The sequence below is a fragment of the Oncorhynchus masou genome, chromosome 5 (assembly GCF_036934945.1).
Source record: "Oncorhynchus masou masou isolate Uvic2021 chromosome 5, UVic_Omas_1.1, whole genome shotgun sequence".
Taxonomy (NCBI): domain Eukaryota; kingdom Metazoa; phylum Chordata; class Actinopteri; order Salmoniformes; family Salmonidae; genus Oncorhynchus; species Oncorhynchus masou.
This window is the reverse complement of record NC_088216.1, coordinates 42,494,651-42,504,944: the sequence shown is the minus strand read 5'-3', so window position 1 is coordinate 42,504,944 and position 10,294 is coordinate 42,494,651.

The window sequence follows — 10,294 nt, the reverse complement described above, 5'->3', positions numbered from 1 at the left end:
TAGCCCAATGACACACACAGAGGAGAGGGTGTGAGGGTGAGTTTCGGCAGGTCAAGACAGAGATGGACTTGGCCTTTCAGGAAATCTAAGAATGGAATTCAAGTGTTGTGCCTAAGGGCAGTGTGTTATACTGTAATAAAGCCATATATAAGAGTAAATGTCTGTGTGTGTTTTACAATGGGTGGGTGTGTCTACTGTTTGTATGGGTATACCCTATGTGTGCCTGCATGTAGGCCTATAATAGATATGTGTGAATTGTGTATGAATTATTGTGGAGACCAAAGCGTCTTAGGCCATCATGCACCACCAATAGGAAGAGAAAAGAAAAGTCGTGTCCGTGTCCTGACTTGCTTTAGTTTTGCTTTGGTCTGTTGGATACATAGACCTATCATTAGTGAATCTTGGCTCTCGGCTCTTCCCAAACAGAAGTAAAGTTCAACAAGAAAACAATATCTATTATGAAAACACAGAGCTTAATAAAGAGAAAATATGCCTGTCAAAAAGAAGATGGAATGAAAATAGGGACGCTTGCCAAATACACGAGCACACACAAGCCTCCCTTTGGAACAGTGAGAGTGAATGAGTGATTGAGTCCCTTAAGGGAGAAAAGCACTCTTTTATCCATTCATTTTTACAATAATCTCCTTTTTTCTACCCTCCTTCGTTTTGAAATGTTATCGTCCTCAACCGACCTCATCTTCTCTCTGCACTTCTCACTATCTTGCTCATTCTTTGGCACTAATTAAGAAATGATAAATCCTAGTTTCAACTATCAATCTTTGCGATGACTATTGCCTTTGCAGGTCGCTCTTTGGTGTGACAGTACTGAATGATTGATTGCCAGCGGCGCTCTTTGTTTAAATGCTAATGCTACATGGCAAACTAAAAGCTATGTCAAATCAAATGAATAAATGTTTGTCACATGCGCCAAATACAACAAGTGTAGACTTTAATGTGAAATGTTTACTTTACAAACCCTTTCCCAACAATGCGGAGTTAAAAAAAGTACGAAAGATTAGCAAAAAAATGTCAAAGGAAATAGTAGCACAATAAAATAACAACAACGGGACTACATACACGGAGTATTGAGTACTGAGTCAATGTGCAGGGGTACGAGGTAATTGAGGTAATATGTACATATACTGAAAGTTGCTGATAATGGCCAGAATGGAGCGAATGGAATGGCATCAAACACCTGGACACCATGTGTTTAATATATTTGATTCCATTCCACTGATTCCGCCCCAGTCATTACCACAACCCTGTTCTCCCCAATGAATGTGCCCCCAACCTCTAGTCACATGTTGGTCAGGGTAAAAGTGACGAGGCAATCAGGATAGATAAAAAATAGAGCATGAAGGGTTTCATTCCAAAACGCTATATATCTATTTGAGCATTTATTGTTTAAAGAACTTAGGAAAGCCATTAGTCGTATGTACGGAATACGCACTGTATATGACGAAATGCTTGCTTGCAGGTTCCTTCTATCTAGACAATGTAACAACAATGCATTGGTGCATGAGGTTGTTCAATGACAGACAATGTGTTTGTTTCAAATCTATCACTTGATGGTTTCATTTCGGAGAGACAAATAATCATTTTTTGTTGAAAAACGCTATATATCCCGCTCACTCTCAGAGAAATAAGTAGTACTGCTAGATTTTACCCAGTCAAATGACACATTTGTGACATCAAGATAAATATAAAATTAAAAATTAAAAAATGAATAATTATAGTAATTTGACATCTGTTTGTAAAATACTTACATTTGACATTTTAGTCATTTATCAGATGCTCTTATCCAGCAACTTACAGTTAGTGCATTCATCTTAAGATAGCTAGGTGAGACAACCACATATCACAGTCAAATATACATGATACAAATATTCCAATCAAGCTGAAAAATGGATATACAGTTGAAGTCGGAAGTTTACAAACACTTAGGTTGGAGTCATTAAAACTTGTTCAACTACTCCACAAATGTATTGTTAACAAACTATAGTTTTGGAAAGTCGGTTAGGACATCTACTTTGTGCATGACACAATACATTTTTCCAACAATTGTTTACAGACAGATTATTTAACTTATAATTCACTGTATCACAATTCCAGTGGGTCAGAAGTTTACATAAACTAAGTTGACTGTGACTTTAAACAGCTTGGAAAATTCCAGAAAATGATGTCATGGCATTAGAAGCTTTCCAAATGCCTGAAGGTACCACGTTCATCTGCACAAACAATAGTACGCAAGTATAAACGCCATGGGACCACACAGCCGTCATACCCCTCAAGAAGGAGACGCGTTCTGTCTCCTAGAGATGAACATACTTTGGTGCAAAAAGTGCAAATGTACATATTAACTGAATTACCTCAACTAACTGGTGCCACCGCACATTGACTCTGTACCGGTACTCCCTGCATATAGCCTCGTCATTTTTATTTTACTGCTGCTCTTTAATTATTTGTTACTTGTATTTATTATTTTGGGGGTATTTTTCGTGATATAGGAATTGTAAGTACGCATTTCACTGTAAGGTATTCGGCGCATGTGACAAATATAGGTTTATTTGATTTTGATGGTGCTGCATCAGATGACACAATCACCCGACCTCAACCCAATTGAGATGGTTTGGGATTAGTTGGTCCCCAGAGGGAAAGCAGTCAACAAGTTTTCAATATATGTGGGAACTCCTTCAAGATTGTTGGAAAAGCATTCCTCATGAAGCTAGTTCAGAGAATGCCAAGAGTGTGCAAAGCTGTCATCAAGGCAAAGGGTGGCTCCTTTGAAGAATCTAACTAAATGTCCGGGCTCTGGTTGGGCCACTCAAGGACATTCAGAGACTTGTCCCGAAGCCATTCCTGCGTTGTCTTGGCTGTGTGCTGATGGTCGTTGTCCTGTTGGAAAGTGAACCTTCACTGCAGTCTGAGAGCTCTGGAGCAGGTTTTCATCAAGAATCTCTCTATACTTTTCTCTGTTCATCTTTCCCTCTAGTCTCCAAGTCCCTGACGCTGAAAAACATCTCCACAGCATGATGCTGCCACCACTGTGCTTTACCGGTGAGATGGTGCCCGGTTTCCTCCAGACATGACAGTTGGGATTCAGGCCAAAGAGTTCAATCTTGGTTTCATCAGACCAGAGAATCTTGTTCCTCATGGTCTGAGTCCTTTAAGTTCCTTTTGGCAAACACCAATCGGGCTGTAATCTGCCTTTTACTGAGGAGTGACTTTCATCTAGCCACCCTATCATAAAGACCTGATTGGTGGAGTGCTACAGATATGGTTGTCCTTCTGGAAGGTTCTCCCATCTCCACAGAGGAACTCTGGAGCTCTGTCAGAGTGACCATCGGGTTCTTGGCCATCTTTCTGACTGAGGCCCTTTTCCCCCGATTGCTCAGTTTGGCCAGGCGGCCAGCTCTAGAAAGAGTCTTGGTGGTTCCAAACTACTTCCATTTAAGAATGATGGAGTCGACTGTGTTGTTGGGGATTTTCAATGTTTCCGTACCCTTCCCCAGATCTGTGCCTCGACACAATCCTGTCTTGGAGCTCTGCTTTGTTTTTGCTCTGAGATGCACTGTGGGACCTTATATAGACGTGTGTGCCTTTCCAAATCATGTCCAATGATTTGAATTAACCACAGGTGGAATCCAATGAAGTTGTAGAAACATCTCAAAGATGTTCAATGAAAACAGGATGCATCTGAGCTCAATTTTGAGTATCATAGCAATGGGTCTGAATACTTGTCTAAGGTATTCTTGTTTTTTATTTGCAGAAATAGCTAAAAACCTGTTTTTGCTTTGTCATTATGTGGTATTGTGTGTAGATTGATGAGTAACATGTTTTACCTCATTCAGTTTGGAATAAGGCTGTAACGTAACAAAATGTATACAAAGTAAAGGGGTCTGAATCATTTCCCGAATTTGCTGTATTACTATCACATTACTTTGAACTCTTCCAAGACGGCGATTTGCCTGCTGTAACTTTCTCTTTCAGTCACACATATAATGAACATGTCTTGGCTGGCGTGCATGAGTATACTGTCTGTAGACAAGTGTGGTCAGGGTGTTGCGGAAGTGAGGACTGATGGTAGCTGATTTGAAGACTGTTCTCTCCCCGTCACTCACACTGGTGTGTAGCCACCAGTAAGAGAGGTTACTGTCAAGCAAGTATATAGAGTAGCCCATGTGCCAACGTGGAGTGGAGTATTTATTATCCTCGAGTGGCAATTAATTTTTAGCACATAGTAAAAACAATGGACACATAAGAATAAATAGGTAGATTATCCATTGTACACTGTCATCAAAACAGTAAATGTCATGGAATGTACCATTTGGTCAATGGACTGCACCCCATTTTTGACCTACAGTATTGACATTTAAATCTGCTCAGGAAGGTACTTAGGCACCATAATTGAGGCTGAACACCATCATTCAGAAAAAGTCAGGAAATGATTGCGGGGTTACCAACATTCAGAGAAACAGACAGGCAGAAACTTGTACGATACCTGTTCCATTCACACCAGAATGTGTTCACTCCTGGCATACTCTATGTGCCAATAGCTAGACCACAAGGTGCATATCAAACATGATCAGCTTCCCCCAGCCAGTTTTTACATAGCAGAGTGTGGAAAAGGCTAGTAGTGAGAGACTCTTTTTGCTTTTGGTAGTGCCACTTTTGAGGTATTCCCAGATGAGGTGTACAAGAGACTTAAAGAGATATCATAGATTACAACGTAAAACAACAGTAACCAAATCCTGAAACAGCATGTACAAAACATCACAAACAACGTATTTGTATGACAAGACTGTCAGACTGGCTTAATATGAATGATTTTTTTTTTTTTTATAATTTATCATTTTGAATCACTCATTGAATATTTTGGGACGTTAAAACATTACTGTGAACTTATTGTGTTTTTAGGTGCAATAATACCGTTACAGTGGGGCTGATAAAGTATGTGTTACGGTTTTTATGCGGTGAAGGAGAGTCGGACCAAAATGCAGCGTGTAGATTGCGATCCATGTTTTAATCAACAAACGTAAACACGAATCAATACAAATACTACAAAAACAAAGAACGTAATGAACGTAACAAAAACCAAAACAGCCTATACTTGTGAAAACCTTTTTTAAATAAAAAATAATTTATTACCTTCAATACCATTCATTCTTTACAACTCATAATTTTCATACATACTCCAATAATGGTATTTCAATTTTAACAAAACAAAAACCCCAAACAAAACTTCAGGGGAGCATCTTCCCTCCCCGTCACCCTACAAACTACCTTTCCCTATCTCCCCGTCCCTAATCTATCCCCTTACAAATCTAAATGACACCCAGCCCTAAACCCCCCTTCCACCTCTCCCGAGCAGCATGCTGCCCCCACTTCCTCTCCTCCCTCTTCATCCTGCCCCTCAAATCTCCTTCCACCCTCCTCACTATCCCTTCCACCCCCCAATCTCTCCCTGTCTTCACCATGTTCTGCCTGGCTTCCCACAGCCCCCGTTTAAAGAGACTCATGAGAAGCCAGAGCAGAAACCTGTCCCTATCCGTCCCTCTCGCTCTCCCTACACCTCTCTCTAACCTGGCCCACGTCAATGCAAAATCCCCCCTTACCAAACCTAACAACACCCGTGCCCTAGCCCATACTACTCCGGCAAAGGCACAGTCCCAAAAGACATGGCGCACAGTCTCCTCCCTGCCACAAGAGGATCTTGGACAGGTGGGGGATTGCACCAAACTATACCGGTACATGATGGAACGTACCGGCAAACACTTATGGAGGCTCAACCAATTCAGGTCCTCGAGCCTGTTGTCCAGACCCCGCGCCTGCACTCCCTCCCAGACCACTTCCGAGATGCCCACTACAGACGCCGGACTCCCTGCCTTTCTGACCTCCTCGTACAGGTGCCTGTGATGTAAACCTACTCGGGCAACTTCAACCTCAGGGTGCGCACGCAGCCACTTGGCCGCATGACCAAAGTGCCACGGCAGCTGTTCCGCCCGAGGACCCGTGTTAGACCACACCATTACGCTTCTCGCCTGATACGAGAAGAACACCCGCAGGAGGTAACTGGACGGGTGTATCACTGGATGAGCAAGCTCCGTTAACAAGAAAGAAACAAAAAATGTGTCCAGCTTGAGGGGGAAATGTGGTACCCCCCTACCTCCCTCCCCGATGGGACAGAGCATGCGTGCCCTGGCGACCCACTCGCACCTGCCACTCCACATGAACTGAAACACAAGCCTCACTAGAGGCCTCCTCAGACAAGCCGGCAATGGGTAGATGTACGCCAAATACAAAAGAGATGGCAACTCATCCACCTTTAGGACCAGGACTTTGCCCATAAAAGACAAATGCCTAGCCTTCCACATTGCTAGCTTCCTCTTTACCACTGCGATACGCATGTTCCAGGTTAGCGTCGCTGAGCCGGAGGTCTCAAAATGGACCCCGAGAATCCTCAGGGCCCCCTCACAGAGAGATAACCCCCCGGGCACATCCATTCTACCGCGCCATCTTCCGAAAAACTTGACGGAAGACTTTGCATGGTTCAGAACCGCTCCCGACGCTCGGGTGAAATCCCCAAAGATGGCAAGGGACCTTGTCAGGCACGAGTCCTTGCACAGCAGCAAGGAAGTGTCGTCGGCGTACTGCGTCATCTTAACACGCAGCCCACCACTTCCAGGGATCAACAAGCCTTCCACCCCTGTGTCTGCCCTAATGGCAGCCCCCAGAGGCTCCATGTACAGAACGAAGAGGAGAGCCGAGAGTGGGCACCCCTGCCTGACCCCAGACGAGAGGTCAAAAACGTCACCCAAGTGACTATTTACACTAACTCGGCACCCCGCTCCGACATATAATGTACGAATCCATGCTATGAACTTCTCCCCAAATCCTAATCGACCTAACACTCTGAATAAAAAGGATCTATTCACGCGATCAAAGGCTTTCGCCTGATCTAGCGCTGCTACCATTAAAGGCAGTCCTCTATCTTCAACCCAAGTGATGGAGTCCCTGATTAACTGTAGGTTCCATCTAATAGAGCGGCCCTCTACCCCGCACATCTGATCCTCATGGACGACGTAGGGAAGGGCTGTGCGCAACCGGTCTGCTAAAACCTTTGCAAGTAGCTTGTAATCTACACACAGCATGGTCAACGGCCGCCAGTTGCCAAGGTCTGTTACTTCCCCCTTCTTATATAAAAGTGACAGCACACCAACAGCCATTGATCCCCCCGGGACCCCCATTTCAAGGATGGCCTTCAAGACTTCGAGGACCACTGGCCCAAGAATAACCCAAAATTTGAGATAAAACTCAGCCGGCAGCCCATCCATCCCAGGCACCTTCCCTTTTCCCATCCTCCTAAGAGCGCTCTCAAACTCTTCTAGTTAAATCTGGGCCTCCATCACTTCTCTAATGTCCTCCGGCAACCGCCTGGACAAGTGTTCTAAAAACACATTTCCCTGCTCTACATCTATTTCCCTTTCCTTAAATAAACCTTGGAAATGATCAGTTGTCACCCTGACCATGTCCTCTGGTTCTCTAACTATACTACCATTTTCTTCCCTAATGCCATGCATTACCTTCCTACTCTGTCTGGCCCTAACCGACTTAAAGAACATAGCAGAACAAGTCTCATTATGTTCTAGAAAGCCACTATGCGCACGCTCCAGGAAAGCTCGAGCCTTCCGCTCCTGCAACTCCCTGAGCTGCGCCTTTAGGGTTGCGGATCTCTCCCAGTCAAACGACCCGCCGAGGTTGCCTGCCTCGTATTCGAGTTCAATTAACCTTTGGATACGATCCACCTCCCTCCTCTCCTCCCTTTTTTCCTCTTGCAAAACCCTATTATAAAAGCCCTAATCCTCACCTTAACTAATTCCCACCACTCTAACACCCCCTCGCACATGGACCGGAGGCCTTCAAGCCTCCAAAAGAAACCATAAAACCCGTCAACAAAAGCCTGCTCCTCCAGCACATCCCGATCTAACTTCCAGTACCCCCTACCAAAGAGGCAGACTGGCGACCCCACCTGCAGGAGCACCCCGTCGTGATCCGAAAAGAAAACAGGCAACAGCCGCCCAGACAACTTACCCAAAGACCTGGGTACAAAAATATAGTCGAGCCTCCGCTCAACCCCCCTGGAGTTGCGCCATGTAGGACCGGCCATTTTCAGAGTAGTGTGCAGACCACCATCTACCAGACCATGGCAAGCCATTAGCCCGGCAATGGCGCCTGCACTGCTATCCCCCCTATTCCTAAATCTGTATTAAAATCCCACCTATCACTAATTTCCTATTTGTGACACACAGGGGCGTCAGACAGTCCACCATCTTCCTCCTGTCTGCCACCACCTGAGGCCCATACACCACCACTAATCTAAATTTACAATCCCTTATCGTGACATCCACCCCTATAACCCTCCCCTGCATTACCACAAAAGAATCCTCCACTTTTACCTCCCTGTGCCCACACAAAATCCCTACCCCCGATGAGTGCACCCCCCCAATACCCCAAACCGACTCCCCCTTGTCCCACTCCCTCTTAAACCTACTAACATCCCCTCCATCCCTCAAGTGAACCTCCTGTAAAACAAATAAAAAATCAAACCCCACACCCTCCAAATAACTAAAAACCGCCCTCCTCTTAACAAAATCCCTTAAACCCCTTACATTTAAACTAACAAAAGTAAAATTAGACCCCATGAAAGAATAAAATAAAAACATGTAATACACTCAAATTCTAAACCCAGACAGAAAAAAAACAAAAACAGGAGACTCACCCGATGCTCCCCTGCTCCATATCTACCGGTGAGAACACCATCCGTCCTCCCGACATCCCCCCTCTTCCTCCATCTCACCAACCCAGGATGCAGGAATAGTGTTTGGCTCCGGGGTGCCCTGCACCCTGGGTCTACCCCCACAATCCTCCCCCTCCCCAGTACTGCAGCTGGATTGGAAAAAAATCGGGGAGGCTAAGTCCCCAAACAAAAAACTCCCCACCTCCTCCTGTACCCAGTCCTGAGTCTTGTTAGGTGTGTCCCCACCCAACAGAAGTTGAGGGCCTGGGGAAACCAACAGCAACCCAGAGGTTTCTCCCACCCCCATCACTCTCTTGGCCATCCCCTCCCTCTCACTGTCGGCCAATCGCACCCTCCTCTTCATTCTCTTCTTTGGTGATGGCGGCAGTGGAGAGATACCACCCCCCCCCCCCCCCGCCAGCTCCTCCACCATACCCCTCATCTCTTCCACCAGTGCACTTTCCCCCAGTCCACTTGCTCTTCCACCGTCTCCTTCTCCAACACTCCTCCCTCGCTTTCTTCTCTCTCATGCTCCTCCACTCGGTTGCCTTCTTCCGCCACTTTTCCTGTTTCTCCTACTCCCGTGCCTTCCGTTTCCTTCTCTCTTCCATCCGCCGCTTCTTGCTCCTCCTCCTTCCTTGCGGCCTTCCTCTCTGGACCTGTACTCTGGTCATGAGGCGTGCTTCCTTTCCCTCCTTCTTCCCCCATCCCCCGCTCCTGCCCCCCCCCCCAGCCGCAGACGCATATGACCTCTGACGAGCCGGGCACCCCCGCCACAGGTGTGCTGAAGAGCCACACCGTGGCACGCCTTAGGCTTGTCACAATCCCTCGCCTCGTGTTCCTCAGATCCACAAAATCTGCATTTTCTTGTGCTGCACGAAGCGAATATGTGGCCGTAGGCCATACAGCGCCTGCAAAATGGGGGCTGGCGTGCATAAAACAACGTCCCCCTGTCAGCCCATAGGAAGGACATAGCAGGAGGATGGAGGTAGCCACCATGTCCCTTTGGGTCCTCCCTGAGGAGTGACTGGAAGCCTCTCCTCCCATTCCAAAACCCAAGGGAGTCTTTGAGGTGCCTTGCTGAGGAGACGTTATCCATGTATCTCCCCAGAAAGGCCCTCACCTCTTTGTCCTTAACGTATGGGTTGTAAATGTTGACAGTTACAACCTTAAAGTTGTTCTTCGCCAGGCTTGTTATTTCATAGTGGCTCATCGGCCTCTCACCTCCCACTGCTCTTGCCCTTCTCAGGATATCATTGTGTTTCTCCTCTGTATATAGTGCCATGTCGTATGCTCCCTCCAACGAGTTGCCTTGGAAACAAAACACGTCCTTCACCGTCAGCTTTAGAATCCCCATCAATATTATCCTTCCAAAAGTTTCCCATCCTAAAGGCTCCAACTCCTTTTCCTTCCAAGCAAACCGAATCGTGTTGGCCAGCCCAATCCCAGGGACCGACCGTGTTGATGTGTTTTGCACCATCTCCGCAAGGAGAATTG